The sequence below is a fragment of the Etheostoma spectabile genome, chromosome 4, assembly GCF_008692095.1.
Source record: "Etheostoma spectabile isolate EspeVRDwgs_2016 chromosome 4, UIUC_Espe_1.0, whole genome shotgun sequence".
NCBI lineage: Eukaryota > Metazoa > Chordata > Actinopteri > Perciformes > Percidae > Etheostoma > Etheostoma spectabile.
In genome coordinates, this window is record NC_045736.1 from 26,086,684 (window position 1) to 26,104,639 (window position 17,956).

A 17,956-nucleotide genomic window follows, 5' to 3' on the forward strand; every position below is an offset into this window, starting at 1 on the left:
GTAATCTAATTTTCCGCTGACAGAGGCCGTGGAGATCCTTGGGTCACGGTGCTACTCCCTCCAACCCCACCCCCCCCCCACCCCCCACCCCCCCACCACCACCACCACCACCACTAACCCCCCTATTCTGCGCCCTTCTGCTCTAACTAAGAAGTCGCCATGCAGCAGACAGCACACATTAGATCTGTCTACCACTATTACAGCTAACCCACCAAACCCATAACCCCGCACTGCCACAGTAATGAGAGAGACAGATTAGAGAAAAAATATGGCAGAAATTAATTGCATTTATCTGCTTTTTGTTGTTCCTATCATTTCTCTGCACCTTACAATACCTGTCAGAGTGAAAGATGAACTCTATATTGTAAATACTTGTAATTTTAAACCACTTAGAGATCATATGGGAAGATAAAAACCGAGATGAAGAAAGTGTGGAGTGCCTGATGTATTGGAGGTGAGAGAGGAGGCCACACCTGGAGAGGTCACACTCCTTGTTGACCTTAAGTGTGTCACCGACCTGACTCACCCTCAGTTTCACTATACATCACTCTGCCTGTCAACACTTGCCTATGGCCTCCACTGCTACTGATATCTGCAATGGAGAGCAATTGGGCTCCTTAACTTGATTCGCTCGTTGAGGGATTTATCCCAATCGTTAGACCGTCGCAGTGAAACGCCGATGTCAATATCTGGCATACACAACTCATACCAAATGTTTGTTTCCTTAGTTGTCTTAACCTCATATGGCCTTTAAAATTTCAGGCTGGTGTGGATTTTGCATTTCTGTCTTAAGTACGCAGTTACTATTTTCTGATTTCTATTTTGGTGCTGACTATTTTTTCTTCAGCATCTTGTATTGTAGTTCTCCCCCCCCCCCCCCTTTCTCTCTCTCTTCTTTTTCTCTCTCTCTCTCTCTCTCACCCACACTACCTCTCTCCTCCAGGCCTTAGCATAGCCAGTAGCTGATAGGCATCTCCTCTGGAGTCGACTGTAGTCTGCACCGGCTTCAGACAAAGTGCCTCCATCAGACCAGTGAGGCTCCCTGGGAACCTAGCAGCAGACCCACTGGCCCCAACACTTGTGTGTGTGTGTGTGTGTGTGTGGTGTGTGTGTGTGTGTGTGTGTGTGTGTGTGTGTGTGTGTGTGTGTGTGTGTGTGTGTGTGTGTGTGGATGATGAGGGCTCAGACTGGAACCTTTGTGTTCTAGTCCCTCCCTGTGTTGTAAATGGGTTTTGTAAACTAGGAGATGTGGAGATGTGTGCTTCCATGATATGTAGGCCACAGTATGAATTCTTGTTCATTCTGAGCATTCATCTGGAAGCAGTGCACCATACTATAGCTGACTATTCATTAAATACAGTATGTTTGTATTCATGCGGTTGTGTTGTAGTCCATGTGATGGAGCTATATCAAGATTGACTGTTTCTCAAAGCCCAGAGACACTGAAGCGCACACACACACACACACACACACATACACACACCACACACACACCACACACACACCACACACACACACACACACATACACACATACATACAACATACAAGTCATGCTCCCACTTCAAATCTGCACTTGGCATCAGGGAACACTTGGGAATGATTGGCTTTTTGACTTTCATCATAACTAGAAAGAGAGGGACCCAATGGACAAAAAACAAGAACTAAAGGAGGAAATCAGAAGAAGTGCTTTTATCAGGGGCCCAGTGTTCAGGGCCTTACACATGCACACACACTCTTCCTGTACCTGACCCCCAAGTGACCCCCATAACTTTCCAATGCAGTCAAGGAGGCTATTCTCACTAGACATTATTTGTGTGTGTGTGACTTTATTTGTATGTGTGTGTGTGTGTGTGTGTGTGTGTGTGTGTGTGTGTGTGTGTGTGTGCGCGCTCGTGCATTCCTCTTAGGCTATCGCCACCATCACTTGACAAGAATTATATAATTGCAGCCTGTGATCTCATTTTCCTCAAAGAGCATTTTGAAGTTTCCTTTCCTCTTTTGCTCTTTTTGTTTCCTGTGTCCCACTTGTTTTAATGTTAAAATGACTCACATTAAATCACCGGCTCTCCCCCGCTCTGTTATACCACTCTGCAACGCATTAGTTCTCTGCTCACTTTGTGGAAACTTTTATAGGTTTAGAGAGCATGTTTGAATAGAGTCTGTTTTTATTGTGCAGATGTGCACTAGTATAGAGTAACGCAAAACGCTCTTTAATTGCAACCGCATTTTATTATTCAGCAGCAGTAGTAACAGAAAACAAAACTCAGTTACTGAAATTTGTTTTAAAATACAAGAACAACAAAAACTGTAGTGGCTGATAGATTGCTTGAAAAATTTTCTTCCAGTATTTTTAGTTACTACATCAAAATGACATTGCTGTGATTAGGAAAAACAGAAGTGTATTCAGGTTCTGGTCATTGAGTTTACCAAATTTCACATTTTATTGTAATTAATGTAATACCTGATAGTTTTCAGAAATTTGAATTCATGCTACATGGTAGTGCTTATTACATTTAATATAATATGAATTCAATGTTTAGTATCTGTTGTCAGACTTCTTTGTCTTCAGCATTGTTTTCTGGTTTTTATTTTTGTAGCGGTTGTCCCTCATATATTGAATAAAAAAAATATTAAATTCAAATAAGGGTGACTACAGTTTATTTTAAATAGCATACTTTTACAATAATAAACATGCTATAAGTCATAGTTAATAGATAAACTGAGGACTTCCATTTGTCTCTTCCTGTTCTTCTTTTACAGTACTCCCAATACCAGCTGTCCATTAATTATTAAGCAGCTAGATGTAGTACTTTGACTCTCTAGATTCTAAAAAGCAATGCTAAATAAAAAAACATCTCTAGATTGTGTTTAATTCAACTGTCCATAACGCCATATCTTTGCAACTGCAGTCCCATTCAAAGTCAATAGAGGGCAGAAGTGATCTGCAGAGCCTTTACATAAGATGAAGTAACAGACAGTGTGTGTGTGTGTGTGTGTGTGGTGTGTGTGTGTGTGTGTGTGTGTGTGTGTGTGTGTGTGTGTGTGTGTGTGTGTTAAGGTTTTGAAAGTATGCTTGTTTATGCCTTTGATTAATGTCTGTATATCATTGGTCCAGCTGCTGTGGATGGTGATGTTTAAAGATCCCTTAACGCACAATGTTACCATATAAATATAAAAAAAATAGTAAAGCTACCTATGGGACTGAAAGTGGAATTTTGGCTCTACCATCAGAGATACAAAAGAAGATCCTAAAGCACAACAAGGCCTCTATAAACTAATTACTAAATACATATGAAGACCCAATGTGTCAAAGCCATATAATAGGAGTATTACAATTATTTTAATTAAAAGGGTTTGTTCTTACTTTTCTCTATGTCTTGCATGTGTGTGTTTTTCCTCTGACATCTGGCATACGGAAACTATATGCAATCGTATTTAATTCTGTCGAGCACACTGACTGTCCACATCATTTCTTTCCTTACTTATAACAGTTTAATGAAAAAGGAAATGACTGTCTTTCTGCTCCCATAAATCAAATAGCTTCAAATGTATGGAAGAATTAAAGAGCAGTGCTGCAAACCACCCCCCCCCCAATCACGGTGGTTTGGTAGCTTTATTGTCATATAGGCCTTATCTCCGATTGACACCTCTGGAAACGTCCCAGGAGAGGGACAGATTTGCTGCAGGATTAAACTAATTTACCAGATGATTGAATGTGAGTCCAAAGCCACTCATTTGGAAAAATGCAAAAGGGGTTGATGGCCACCCCTCCAGTAGCCATGATACACAAATTACTTGGCAATCATGCTCACGGTGTGTGTACATGTGAATGTGTGTTTTTCTTCATAAAATGAATTGATTTTAAGGTGATTTTGTATGGACAAGATCTGTGGTGTATTCCAACATATTGTAGTTCAGCAGTGTAAGGCGGGTTTTTAATAATACTTCAAAATGTTGTTGAACTATTAAGGTTTTGGAAATTAAAAGTACGCGATCTGGGCGCCCAGATTGCTCAGTTGGTAGATGTATGAGATTTACACCTCAACGCAGTGGGCCCGGGAACGACTGCGACCTGCGGCCCTTTGATGCATGTCATGTCCCCCTCTCTCTCCCCTTTCCTGTCTTCATCTGTCCTGTCAAATAAAAGCCTAAAATGCCCCAAAAAAATCTTTAAAAAGAAAAAAATAAGAACGCGGCCTTACACCAGCCATCTCTAGATTTGCAGCATTAGCATAAGGCGTGAATTATCATTGAGATATTGAGCAGATGGAGACAAGGAGAGATGGCTTTGGCTCAGACAGTTAGGGAGAAGGGGGCTACTCTGTAAGACTCAGCAGAAACCAAACATCTTTTTAACACTTGCACTACATGTAAACACTGCATTTTGTTCACGTTCTTCATTGTCTCCCAAATATGTAAAAATATGGGAACATTTTCAGTGTGTCCAAACCATTTTGTGCCTAAGGGATGTTTCTTAATTGGAACACATTCAAGAGAACACTCCAGAGTGGTGTACAAAATATTACATTAATTAATATGCAAAACAGTCCCGCTTGGCTCAAGCACGCACACACACATTCACAATGCAGGCACGCAAAAAGATTGCCGCAACAGCACAAAACACACGTAGGCCAAGAGGAAATAAGGGCAAAGAATAGGAAGGAAATTTGCTCGAAAATTTAGCTGTAAGCCTGCTGAAGATCTTATTACATAGGCTGAAGATAGAGATCTCAGCTGGAATAATACTTAGCACATGCTGCCCTTTTAATTAAGCAGTAATATCTGCAGAGAGGGGTGGAGAGCAAAATCTCTCTGTTTCTGTTTTCATCTTTCTCACTCGCTCTCTTTCATATCACGGTTCTCCATCTTTACCCTCTGCTCCTCTCTCTCTCCCAATAATCTCTTATGAAAGGGATGGGCCGAGGTGTGGGATGGGGGAGGAACAAGGGACACACTCCTCTGTGAAGTGAGTGTCTTCTTTAAGGCCTTAACACATGTTTCTGTGTTTCTGCCTCACTGGGGCTGTTTGAGCACCCAGCCAATGGCCCTGGGGCTCTCACTTTGAGGTGCGTTAACTGTGTATGTGTGTGTGAGTTACAGCTGACATGCATGTACCCACTGTTTATGCACCCAAATTCTGCTCTTGTGTGTGTAGGTGAAGACCACCTCTAAAGTCGGTGGGTGGTACATAGGTACCTTTCTACCAGCGTGTTAGCACTGAGGCCCTGCAATGGTGTGCCCTCAGGCTGCAGGGCCATCTTCCTGTGGTTGCGATGCCTCATGTGAGTGCAGGATAGGAACCAGTTGTCCAAACAGGGCTGTCCAATCTGCTGGGGTCTGAATATCAGGATCTCTCACCATGGGGCTGCTGTCAGGGACAGACCGTCGGCGTCAGGACCCCCGACCTTAATAAGTTCAGTCGCCAAAGTGTTTTGATGTGAAAATCAACAATACTCAAGTGTTTTTGTTTAACCTACGGTGGTCACAATAACTATCATCTAATATAAGGTTTTTACGTCAGTCAAGTTGTGTAAAGAACGCTGCAAAGCCTCTGCATCAGGAAATTATGGTGTTGGAAGTGATGCATTCTTATAATAGTAATATGACTCTGTGGTGGTAAATACAGAAGGTGATCTGAATGCCCTGTTGTTACACTGTTCTTAGGTATAAAGCCTTTAATCTTCTGAGTATGCTATTTAATCTTGTGGCTGAGTGATGCCTCTGTGCACTTCCAATTGCATGACATGTAGCGAATAAAGCCTTTATTCAGACGTGTTAACCATTGCCCTGTGCTCCATACAAGTGCAAATGAAGTTAACACTCTCTGTTCGCCTGTGTCTACACACCCTGTGCCAGTGTCATTACTCTGCTCACACTGGCAACGGAGCTCACTCAGTAATTCTGCACACACACACGCACACTCTGCACACACAGGAGCTCCGAAAGGCCACATGTTAATCAGCTGTGAGTTAAACTTGCTGCAGCAAAAAGACAACAGATCAGCTCAATTAACACAAAAAAGAAAGTGCTCTCTTTCTACACACACACACACACACACACACACACAAGGTCTTAGCCATTGCACCTGCAGCTGAAGGGCATTGTTCCAACAGCCCCCTCCTCTCTCTCCCTCTCCCTCTCTGTCTCTCTCTCGCTCTCTGAAGGAAAGCTGTTTTGTGGACGCTCTTTTTTTCTCCACTCTAGGCCTTGGCCTTTCCACAGAGTACCCCTCCTTTTTCCCATTTCCCTGGGTCGCTACTCTCTTTCGGACGTGCAGGGTGCCCCTCGCCTGCCTCACTGCAAACACAGCTGACAGAGGGCTGCTCACGTGCCGCTCCACAGGGCAAAGAAATCCCTTTGAGTGTGTGTATAGTGTTGAAGAGAAAGTGGGGGGTTTTATGTTTGAGGAGGATCTGGTATTCATCTTATATCTCTCGATGCTGCTGATATCTGTCCATTTTCAATTGTTTGGTTGGATTATTCCCTAAAAACACCCAAACATAATGTTTAATATGTAATCTTATCTTTGTAAAAATGAGATGTTTTAAGAAGCAAGAGTTTAGCAGGTATTTTGTGAGGCTGTCAGTGTTTTAGCTTATACTCCTCTTTTGTGATACCTTTATTACATTGTAGACTGTTAAAATTCTTAATATGTACACTGTAATCCATGTAGCAAAATCCCAGTACCCGTGCTACTGAGTGGGTTTCTGTTTCAGTGTTAAACAGACTCTCAACTTGACTTGAAACTGAAAAATGTGAAATAGAATAAATGACTAAATGACTGATATCAGAAGGTTATTATTGACCTGTTCATTCTAAGAAAGTCTGTTTCGTCTCCACTCATTTTGGAAAATCATTCTGTCCTTGGCTTTAATGCCATTTTACATTGCTCTCATCTTTGGCTCCCTGTCCCATTTGTCACCGCAGCCCATATTGCTCATTCTCACTGATCATCCTATCACAGTGCTATTTTTCATATTTCTCATATCCGCACCCCTTATCTCTCCTCCAGCGCCTGGGCCAGACACGCAAAGCTAATACAGGCTCCCAATACGTGCGCAGAATTCAGTGACCAAAGATCACAGCTGTGTGAAATACATATAGCTTTCATACGTTATTCTATGTTTGCTTGTAATGGGTTTAGGCTTATCCCATTTCCAATAACTCAGGAGATAACATGAAAGTACACATAGTGGATCAATGAGGTGAGTGGAATTCCTAACAGGATATGTTTGGATATGAATTTACTCGCTCCACACAAATTGGGACAGTGGCGGAAATGGCAACTGTAATAAGTATTTGCAATATCAGTTATTCACTGAGCACTTAACAATCAATTTGTGTAGTGACTTACTAAGCCATGGAAAAACACAGACATAATGCATTGTGTGTGTCTTCGAGCACGTGTGTGTGTGTGTGTGTGTGTGGTGTGTGTGTGTGTGTGTGTGTGTGTGTGTGTTTGTGTGTCTGTCTGTCTGTGTGTGTGTGTGTGTGTGTGTGTGTGTGTGTTCGCGTGTCGAGGCTGTGATGGATGAGCTGCTGTAACAGTTGGATGAGTGGTGTTGCTGCTATTCTAACCATGCTGCCTATGTGTTTTACTGCCCTGCTGGGGTGCTCTTGCATAAAGACCCTGCCTGGCTGCATCTATCTCCCCAGGTTAAAACAAACACAAATGCCCACCACCACCATTCAGCCTCCCGCCCGGGCATGCTTGGCCTGTTCTCCTCCTTTCCTGGCTCCAACAGCCCCGTCCAGGGGGCAATAAACTCGTTATCTCCTCCTCTCAGATCCTAATCTGATGGCCCGCCGCCCTGCACGCTGCCAGGTGACCTGGGGTTTGGTAGGGTGGAGGAGGGTTGAAGCTCCCTCTCCAGCTCTTTCTGCTCCAACTCCAGCTCCCCTTCGCCTTTTAAATCCCTTCAGCTTTCTCTGCCTGTCAGCACCATCTTAACCCCCACCTTCTGAAACCCTCCCCTGCCTGAGGCTCTGACGACCTCCTCCTTCTCCTTGCTCTCCTCCTCCCCCCGCCCTTTCAGCAATTAATCCAGCTATTGATCACGTTGAAACTCTAAAGGCTGGTAGGCTGCAGGCAGACTGGTTGAGGTCTATTCAGGCCGGTGGCTGCACGAGGCCATACTGCTGATGAAGCCAGAGCATTATGGCCTTCATGTTGTTCAGTGCAGTGGTCCTTTATGTTTTATTTTATTTAAAGTTCTGACTGAAATATCTTTAACAATATCGCAAACCTAGGAAAAACTAACCTAAAACAAATCTCCTAAATTGAAAACTTCCAATTTCTTACGTTATGAGGAAAAGAAAATATCGGTTCCATGCAGCGTACTTGTAAGAACTAAGGTTTGAGTTTGTTGTATTTCAGTGGACCTACAGTTGGTCTATGTATCAGTGAAGGTGCAGGGAGTTGGACCGAGTTGAAGATTTTGGCAGAATTCCAGTCATTCTTCAACTCTTTTTGAGGAATGTTTTAAGATACTGCCCCAAACATTGCTTATTGTTCATTGCATGCCCTTCAACTTTTTACAGTAAAGTAAAAACCAGACAGATACACAGATATGCTGTAGATATGCTGTGACACTTGTTTGGCGTACTCCACTTTAAATTACATTCCCAATGTTGACATAACTTGACTGCAGTGTTGCTCAGACAGCGTCCAGGGACTAGTTTATAAGCCAGACCACCACCTGTGAGCTGCTCAGGAACAATGCTAATGTATGTACGGTCTGTGTTACTGCCCAAGGTCTAGCTAACGGAAAATTCCCCAAGATTCACACACTTCCTTAATGAGTCACCCTGCAGGTCTCTGGCACTATTTATTAAAGGTCTGTTTGATGACAGTTTTTGTCTTTCAGCATGTGCGTGAAATAAGTGTGCTTCCCTGTAAGTGATCGAGTTAAATTCTTTGAATCTAAGCAATCTCATTCACTGTATCACCAAATGTTATTCTGAAAACTCTCAAGGGGATTTCCACGTTGATAACAACTGCATTGGTGAACAACTGTGTTTTCCCCTGACTGGTGACACAGTCACTCTCTGTGCTGCGCAGGGCTGAGGCTGCAGTCCGGGTCCAGGTCTTTGATGTAAGGAGCGAGGCGAGCTGTTTGGGTGTTTGGGCAGGAGCTGGGACAGACGGGGGCAGAGTGTGATGGAGTGATTACTCTGCTCGTTGCTCTCCTGTCTGCCCTGGCATGAATGCCCCTCTTCATCCACCCTAAAAGGCACATTATTGGCCCAAAGAGAGTGGGATATCCTGGCCACTGACCCCAGAGTAGGGGTCAAGGGGAACAGGGGGGAAGATGAAAGGCAGCGTAATTATGGGCAAAAGACAAAAAGAAACCTTGTCTCCAAACAACTATTTTGGTGGGAAGGGGGGAGAGGGTTGGGTTGAAGGGGGTACAATTGAGATCAAGACATTTTCCCTGGCAAGTTATGTCCTTATCGTGTCCCCTGCCCCACCATGTGAAGCTGAAGCTTAGCTCTGATTGGCTGAGCTGTGGCTCTTATCTGATGACGATTGGCTGAGGCCCGCGGGCACAGGAAGTGACAGAATGGTTCCCACAGTCCCACCCCTGGAAGAATCAGAATGATCGACTGGGGCAGTGCTGATATCTGTGTGTGTTCATATATGCATTAGGTACCCATGTCCCCACATATTTCTTAAAAACCCATGTTGGTGAAGTAATCTATTGTTTACAGCATTTTTACTAAATGTGGGAGGGTTTTCCTGCACACCACTGAGGCTCTCTGTCTTTGGCCTCTAACACTGTGTCAGCCTTAGGGTCTGTGTTTGTCTGACCTAAGGTGCTCTAACACGCCAAGTGATCATCCAAATGACTTTATGTTTTTCAAGCTCATTCTCCAGGGATCCATTTTTTACTAAAATAATTCTGTCAGTCCCTGAGTTGATTTTGTTGGGTTTTAGTGGGATTCTGTTTGCTCTTGAGGCTCGTCAGAAAAATTCTAACTAAGTGAAATACTTACTGTCAAAAATTATGTTTGGTGCTTCTGCCAGAAATTAGGGTAATTTACTCTGTCTGTCAGTTGATTGAGAGCCTGTGAATCAGGAAGGTTCCCATTTTTAGTTTCCTAGAGTGAACAAGCATTGCCATGGGAGATCCAATGCCATTCATTGAGATTTTTAACAACCATCTCGATGATTGGAAAATGGTTAAATGTCTTTTTCTTATTTTTTAGTCCATAGGCAAACTGCACAAATGTGCATCACAGCAAACATTCGGCCAGGACAGGCCAGATGGCCTATTTCCTCTGTTGAATCTCAGCTAGTTAAACCTTTTTTGTCCCCTCCTGCTCTCTGTGATCACATTTTAATACAGCCAAATTTACAGTATAGCTGATCTCATTCACATATTTTCAAGACTACAGCCGACGGCCAACTACCACGTACGTTGTAGGTATGTATTGGCATTACGTTTGCCATCTTTTGGACATAATGTGCAAACATTTTTAAGAGGGAACATTCGAACATCCTTTTTTGAAACTTTTGACAGCGCTATGTGTTTTGGATTAATCAGATGAGATGAAAAATGAGAATAGCCTTCTGTGTCTCTCTCAGTTTCTGCTTTCCTCACTACAGTTAAGTAGTTGATCAGATGGATTGGTTATTAAACCAATGGCAACGGCGATTTAAATCGCCGAAAAAGACATGGGAAAACTGGCGCGTGACGACGGTGCGGGACACACGCCACAAAACTAGGGCAGCGGATTCTGTCATGGCAAAAGTTGTGTCTTAAAGTAATTCACTTTAAATACAAATGGCACCTTTGTGTACTTTTTCTTAAGCAAAATTTTAAAATACATTTCTAAAGCATCTTGATTCAGGGTAGCACCAATCTGACTGCAGTTTTCTTTGAAGTACATGCTGCAATGATTTGGGGAGTTATTTCAGTCTCCTGAAACCCACCAGAGGCCTGTACCACAAAGCAAGATCAACATGCCCTCGATTTACCTGTTTACCCAGCTTCACCTAACCAAGATATAACTATCATTCAGGCACAAGATCTGATCATAATTACACTAGTGCATTCCATAAACTTTCGTTACTGTAGCCTATTATTTCAGTTGCAACCCTGGCAGTGGTAAGCGATTGTGGGAGCAAATAAAAAATAAAAAATAAAAACATAATTCAAACCAATGCGTGCATTGGCAATATAGAGACTGTTGTACTTGAGAGAAAAGATTAGTCTGAGTCAAAATCCTTGTTGGTCTGTGCAAACCTGGCCAATAAAGGTGATTCTGTTTCTGAGAAGCTGACAAAGATACGTAATTCCCCCCCCTTAAAATCTATATCGATCATTAAATGTCAGCGGGGTTGTCGGTCCCTATGTTTTAACTTTTATGAGCGCACTTCTCTATACGCGCAAGAACAATGATGCCGTAATCAACCGAGTATTGCTTGGTCAGTAGGCGGTGCTTTTATACCGGTTGATCTCTAATCTTCAATATAACCTGTTCCCAAACAGGTTAGGTGTTCAGCATAAGTTACCATGGCAATTTAACCCGGTGACAAGAGACCCATCTTGGCGATACACAAAACCCTGAGTTAAACCTGAAGTTACCTCTGTAACCCCAAATCTTGCTTCCTAGTAAAGGCTGCAGGTCTTAAGTTGTCAATAGAAACTTCTTCTGAATGCAGAAGCATGCCCGGACATTTTGGGCCAAGAATCGGACCTTTGCGATCAATGTGTGTGTTGTGACGACTTACATAAATCAAATGCTGCTCTTGTGATTATTCCTAAAGTTCCAGAATTAATGCCATTCTGTCCTTCTAGTTGCTATACATGAGTAGTAGAAAAAGAATTTGTCAGTAATACATCAGGAGCTGAATAGCTGATCGCTTGACGGCACTATCTAGCAGTTGACTAATTAGATGGTTGTTGGCTGTGTTTGGAGCAGTGAGTGCATGTTTTGACACTTGTGGGCCTCTGACAGGTTGTGTGTGTGTGTGTGTGTGTGTGTGTGTGTGTGTGGTGCTGCTGCATGCTAGCAGATGGATTTAGGATCTAGTGAGCAGAGGCGAGCACTCCCTCCTGGCTGATAGATGGGTTAGGGAGGTGTGGGGCTCTCCTGCCCACCCAGGGATGACTTTAATGGGAATAGGAGTGCTGCCACGGGCTGCCCTACCAGCAGAGGACACAGATTCCTGGCCAAGATTCATGATTGCCCTTTACAGGAATGTGGTCAGGCAGAGGGAAAGTGTGTGTGTGTGTGTCTCTAAAAGTTGTTAAAAGTGTGTTTATGTGTAGGTCCTAGCATGTGAGCGCACTCCGAATATGTATTTATGATGTGTGTTGCCACTCTCTAAGATGTATTTGTGCTAGACTGTGGATCTCCCAATACTCTTAAACCTGGATTGAGAGCTGACACTTGCGGATGACTTAGTGGGAGCAATGAAAGGCAGTCGGGGCTTGTCTTGTAAAAAGTACAAATTTGTGATGAGGGAGAGACAAACCAGTATTAGAAGGGAACATTGGCCTGAGCAGCTTTATTACTGTCAGAGATTTATGCTCTACTTTATTCCCAACTGTCACTCGTAAAACTAAAGGGGAGAAGAGAAGAAGAGAGGGAGGGAATGATATACTAGCGCGGCCTATATGATGATCAAACCCAAACAGGAAATAGGTCGGAGGACTTGGCAGAGAGGAGGATGTCATCGTGCAGCTGGATGCTCTGATGGGGAACAATATTTCTGTTATTTCTCATTTCACCTTCAGTCTATCTGCCCCTGAGCCTTCTTTCCAATAAAACCTTTTTCCTTTTTTAGTCTTTCACAGAAGAAAATGTAATAAAAAAACCCTAATTATAATGTTATTGACTGCATCACCGACTGCATTATCATAATTGCCATACTGTTATTAATTCCTCTATAACATAAACATCCTCCGTCTCACACACACACACACACACACACACTTGATAGTGTCATCTCCAGGGGAAGTATCCTCTGGTGATCACTGTAAGAAAAAAAGGAAATGCTTTCAAGACTTGAGAAAAAATTTGAAGAACTGTCCCGAGGAGTGTTTCTGAGAAAATAGATAAGATAAACCGATGAGGAGTTCAATGAGGCATTCAGAGAGATCAACCCCTGTGATAAACTGAAAGATTGTGAGAGGAAAGGGGTGGAGATAGTGCAGGTATGTGTGAGGTAGTCAGATTTAGGAGATTCAGTTGGCAGGTTTTGTGTACAACATTGTTGTTAGATTATGGTATCTTTTTTGAGCAAGCCAGATACACAGAGGTGGTAAAAGTCACTTTTGAGCAGTGCTTGAGCATGTGAAAGGGGATGTGTGCTGTTGTTTTGCCACGCTTGGCTATACGGGTTTTGCTCTCGGACTGCATTGTAAAATCACATTGATCTGGCCTGACAAGGCGTTGAGTCTTATCCCTGCAGCGCAAGCTTAGGGGTTGACGCCACCGGCTGAGGAGGATAGCAGCGGCGGATAAGATGAGGGAGAGGCGAAGATCCTCTGCCTCATCGGTCGCATTAAGAGATGGGAGGAATCTAAAGTGTAAAATCGGCCTCTTTTGCGATCAGTTGGGATTTAGCGCTGGTTTGTGGCAGTCGGCGCCGGCGCTGAGTTCTCCCTCCTGACAGGGTAATCGCCCAGGGGCTTAGCGCCACAGGAAGAACAATACCTCCCACTTCCTCTCATCTCATCTCACGGATGATCTGGACAAAGTACACGTCCACAGCGACCATATCTGCTGGAGCGAAGCAGCCGAGGAGAGACAGGAAGATGACAGACCGAGGCCTGAGAGAACGCTTAAGTCCAACATGCTGTCAGTGAGGGGCAGGCATGAAGGAATATTTGTGTTTGTCTTAAGTGTGTGTTTTGTCGTGTGTCAGCATCTGTGTCTCTAAATATGCCGCGGGTATGTGTTTGTGCATGACTTTGTGAGTTTGTGTTCTTTTCTGTATACTGTTTGTGCACATGGAATGTTATTAAATGATATGTGTCTGTGCACACCTTACTCATGTATGTGTGGTTATGGGAATTTACAGTTTTATAGGATGTTAGTACCTGCACACACAGATATGCTCGAAGATGTATGTGAAGAAACAGCATGTGAAATCCAGGGGGGTCAGTGCTAATCTGCCTCAGGTTTTAGTATCTAGAATCCCTCCCGTTTCCATTAATAAGCGCCCTAAATAAAGCAGTATCTCTGACACATGCAAATGAACCAACGCAGCAGTAAAAAAGATCAAAAGATGAGAAAGGCTGCTATTACAGTAATCTACCTCGGCGGAGATGAGAGGCTTTTATCTGGCCTAAATTAACTGGCTGATTCGCAGTCCATCATCAGCCACGGGATCAGAAGGCGTCAGGTATGGCGCAGCGCTTCACAAATGTGTTTCCTACATAAAACACTAAAAAGCAGCCGGTGGTCTGCTTTTATCAGAGTTATGCATGAGTAAACTCATTTTAAATCTTTTCATCTACATGCCTTTTTTTCTGCTATGTGACAATTTCAAAAATTGGTAAGTAGGGTTCATTTGACAAAACTGGAACTGCTGTCAATTGCAAAAGAAACTTTAAATTGTCTGAATTATAAATAGAGCTGTATGGTCTGCCTTCTCCACCACTCTTGACCTGTCCAGGTTTCCTCTGTATCTCTAAGATTCAGGCTGGGCTGGCTGCACAGTAACCTGAGATACAACTCTCCTCCCCTCTTTCTCTCTGTCCAGGTGCTGGGCTTCACTGACCGTCTAAATCTGTTAAGTACAGTCTCACTCCTTTCTGTCTAGGTCTGTGATAAGGAACAGAGTTTCCAGTCTCCACCTCACACATGCATTCTCATATGACCCAGCCATTACTTTGCATCATTGCGGTTTATTTTACCTGATAAGCACACTGAGGGGCCATTCTCTCTGCTGTAAGTCTTAAGGGGGAGCGGCTGCCCAGAAAGAGGTTTTAGCTATCTGAGGTATGGCAACCATTTTTATGACACTGCCTGTTGCACTTAGCAGCTTGTTGCCATGCCAGTACCCCATTGTGTACATAAAAACAATCTAGGGTAATTGTATAACCTTAAAAGGTCGGTCCTCAAAGCAGGGCAGCCATTAGAGAGAGAGCGTTGTTTTTACGTGCATAAATCACATTCACACACAAACAACCATACAGACATCTGAACAAGCACACACACAGACACATAATGTAGCCCTGGGACATGACCTCTGCCCTGAAGGAGCAGCTAATACGCCCTAATAACTGTCTGATAACTTAGAAACGTCAAGTGGCTGACTGTTCCACGACATCTGCCTCAGACCATCCAATTAGCACCACAAATGGCCACAAGAGGTCCTGCATGTATTTGTCGCTGTGTGTGTGTGATCCACATTCATGTTCTTTTTAATGCATGTGTGTGTGTGTGTGTGTGTGTGTGTGTGTGTGTGTGTTACCTGCCTCTTTTGGCTGGAAACTGTCACTGTCTCCGTCTAATCGGATTGGGAGAACACCAGCAGCTAATGCAGCCTGCTGCCATCAAGTCGTCCATTTAAAGCAGCGCTGATCAGATTGCTGGAGTTTATTGGAAAATGGAGCAAGCAGGGGCAGGGCCAAGCTCCCCCGCGTTCCCTTCACTGTAGCTCTTTTAACTGGCCGAACACTGGGAAGTGCTTCAGCCTTTACCTAGTTAGCACTCTTATCAGTCTCAGTGAGTTTGGGGTCACTTTGGACAAGGACCTAGAGGGAGATGTTTAATGTAATTTCATTGACAGGAAATGGGACTTTGGATGCGATTAGGTACTTGCTGGACAGGTAGAGAGAAGAGAAGTGCTGTTTGGAGTATATATAGTATATAAATATAAATCCATTTGATTGTGCAGCTTGTAGCCCTATCACTTGTGGAATCAGCCTCACTGGAGAGAAAGCATGGCGTTGACTGCAAATTCAAAGTCATATAGGTCACTTAACATCAAGCTCTGTGTAGATCCAACAGGCTGCTCACCTACATTTGTTTGTTCCTATTTTGACTCTCTCACGAGAAAGGGGAACAATCAAGGGTGCTCTGTTGTCATTCTGTACAAATTTTCATGACACATTCTCATTCAGAAAACAAACAAACAGCGTGAGTGCTTTGGTTTTGAGTGAAATTGGTGCCATTTTTATGTGTTGCAGAGCCGAAAGACAAGCGATTACACAGACTGAAAATGAAAGTATTTGGGTGAAAATAGCACTCCCCAGTGAATTGCTAAAAGTGTGTAAATGTGTGTGCAAACCCTTCACTAATACCCCCCCCCCCCCCCCCCCCCCCCCTTTATATGACTTCCTACCCCCCTGCTTGCGGCCACCACTCTCCCAGCCTCTGTCGCCCCATGATCTTATCACACCTCTGCTGATTTCATTTGACCGTCGCCAGCTAATCAGAGACCAACATCTGGATGGTTCCCATGGCAACCGGTAGGACCAAATATTCTGGTCCTTGAAAGGTGGGTCGAGGTCTGGGGGGGGGGGGCCGAGATTGACAGCTTTGATGGACAAAGCATAACAGAGGCCTGAATAGCGCTACACTGCCACTGTGTTTTCTGTGTGCATATGTGTGTGTTACCTCATTTCCCCTGAGTCCACTGCCCATCCCATGGACCCAGTGGGAAAGGGTGGAGTGGAGGGCTGTTTGTTTGTGATTCTGTGTATGTGTGAGGGAGAAAAAGTGCAGGGATATAGATGGAGCTATTTTCTAACTGTACCAAAGGGCTCCAAGCAGCTGCAACAGTGGCTACAACTTATAAATACATTCATACGCACAATAGTTTCTTTCCAATAGTGGGAGAGAGGAAGTGCTCTGAGCAGTGTATGGACCTCTGCCGCCTCCATGCTGAGTCACTAAGAGCTTTATGGCTTTACCACAGCCTTAACTTACTTAATAACCGCAGCTGCCGGTAGACATTTGTTTTGCTTCCTTGTCCTTACAATGTAACTTTGTCGTTGATTATTTGAGAGACGGATTCATATTGGATTGATTGGTGGATTGACTGATCACTTTACCTGTTAATTACTGTCACTGTCCTTCCTTCTCCGCTGGTCCGAGCACCCTTCCTTGCACTGGTCTGCCTCTCTTCTTCATGTATTAATTTAGCAGGGTCCATTCAAGTTAGGCTCCCCAGGGCAAGTAAAAACCTCATTTAGCACAGCCTGCTCAGCCAAGACGGGAAAGGCCAGACCCCCTCAGCCCTAACTGGATTAGGAACCAGCCAACGGATGGGCCGCGGGACAGAACTCCCACACCAAAACAGAGCGGTAGGATGTGAGGGGACCAGTGGGCAGAAATGGGGAGGAATGGTTATTAATTTCCACAAAAGAAAAAATTTGTCAGAATTGCACCATAACTTACTGCCAACTCATACATCACCCTGGAGTTCATGGAAATACTTGGTATCTTCTGGGACTTTTGTTAAAATTTCCAAAGTTAAAGTAAGAAAGAAAATCCTTAGTTATTAATTATTAAGAGGTTGACACTCTTGGAAGGCTCAGCTGCCAGGGTTCTTAGTTACACCAAACCCTGGCTGCACATCACCTCCACCCTCATCCGCCTTCACTGGCTCCCAGTTAAGTCCTGTATCTCCTACAAAATCCTCGTCCTCACCTACAAATCCCTCCATGCCGTTGTCCCCCAGAAATGATCTCCTTCACCCCTATACCCCTAACAAAAAGTTGTGTAATCCCCATTGCCCTTTATCTAAAGGGGAATTACGGTTATTTTTCATCGTGGCCCATATATTCCTATGTATTTAGGTCTAAGTGACTATTGTGAACAAAAGTCTTTAAAATGGGTATTGAGCAAGAACGCTGCAACCGGCAGCCGCAAACCGAGTTGCAATGTAATCATATGGGGCTAATGCACACCGTCAATGTACGTTTACCAAAAGGGGTTGTTTTTGACACAAAAGCATGGGAAAATAGGGTCCAGGTTAAAAAATCCTA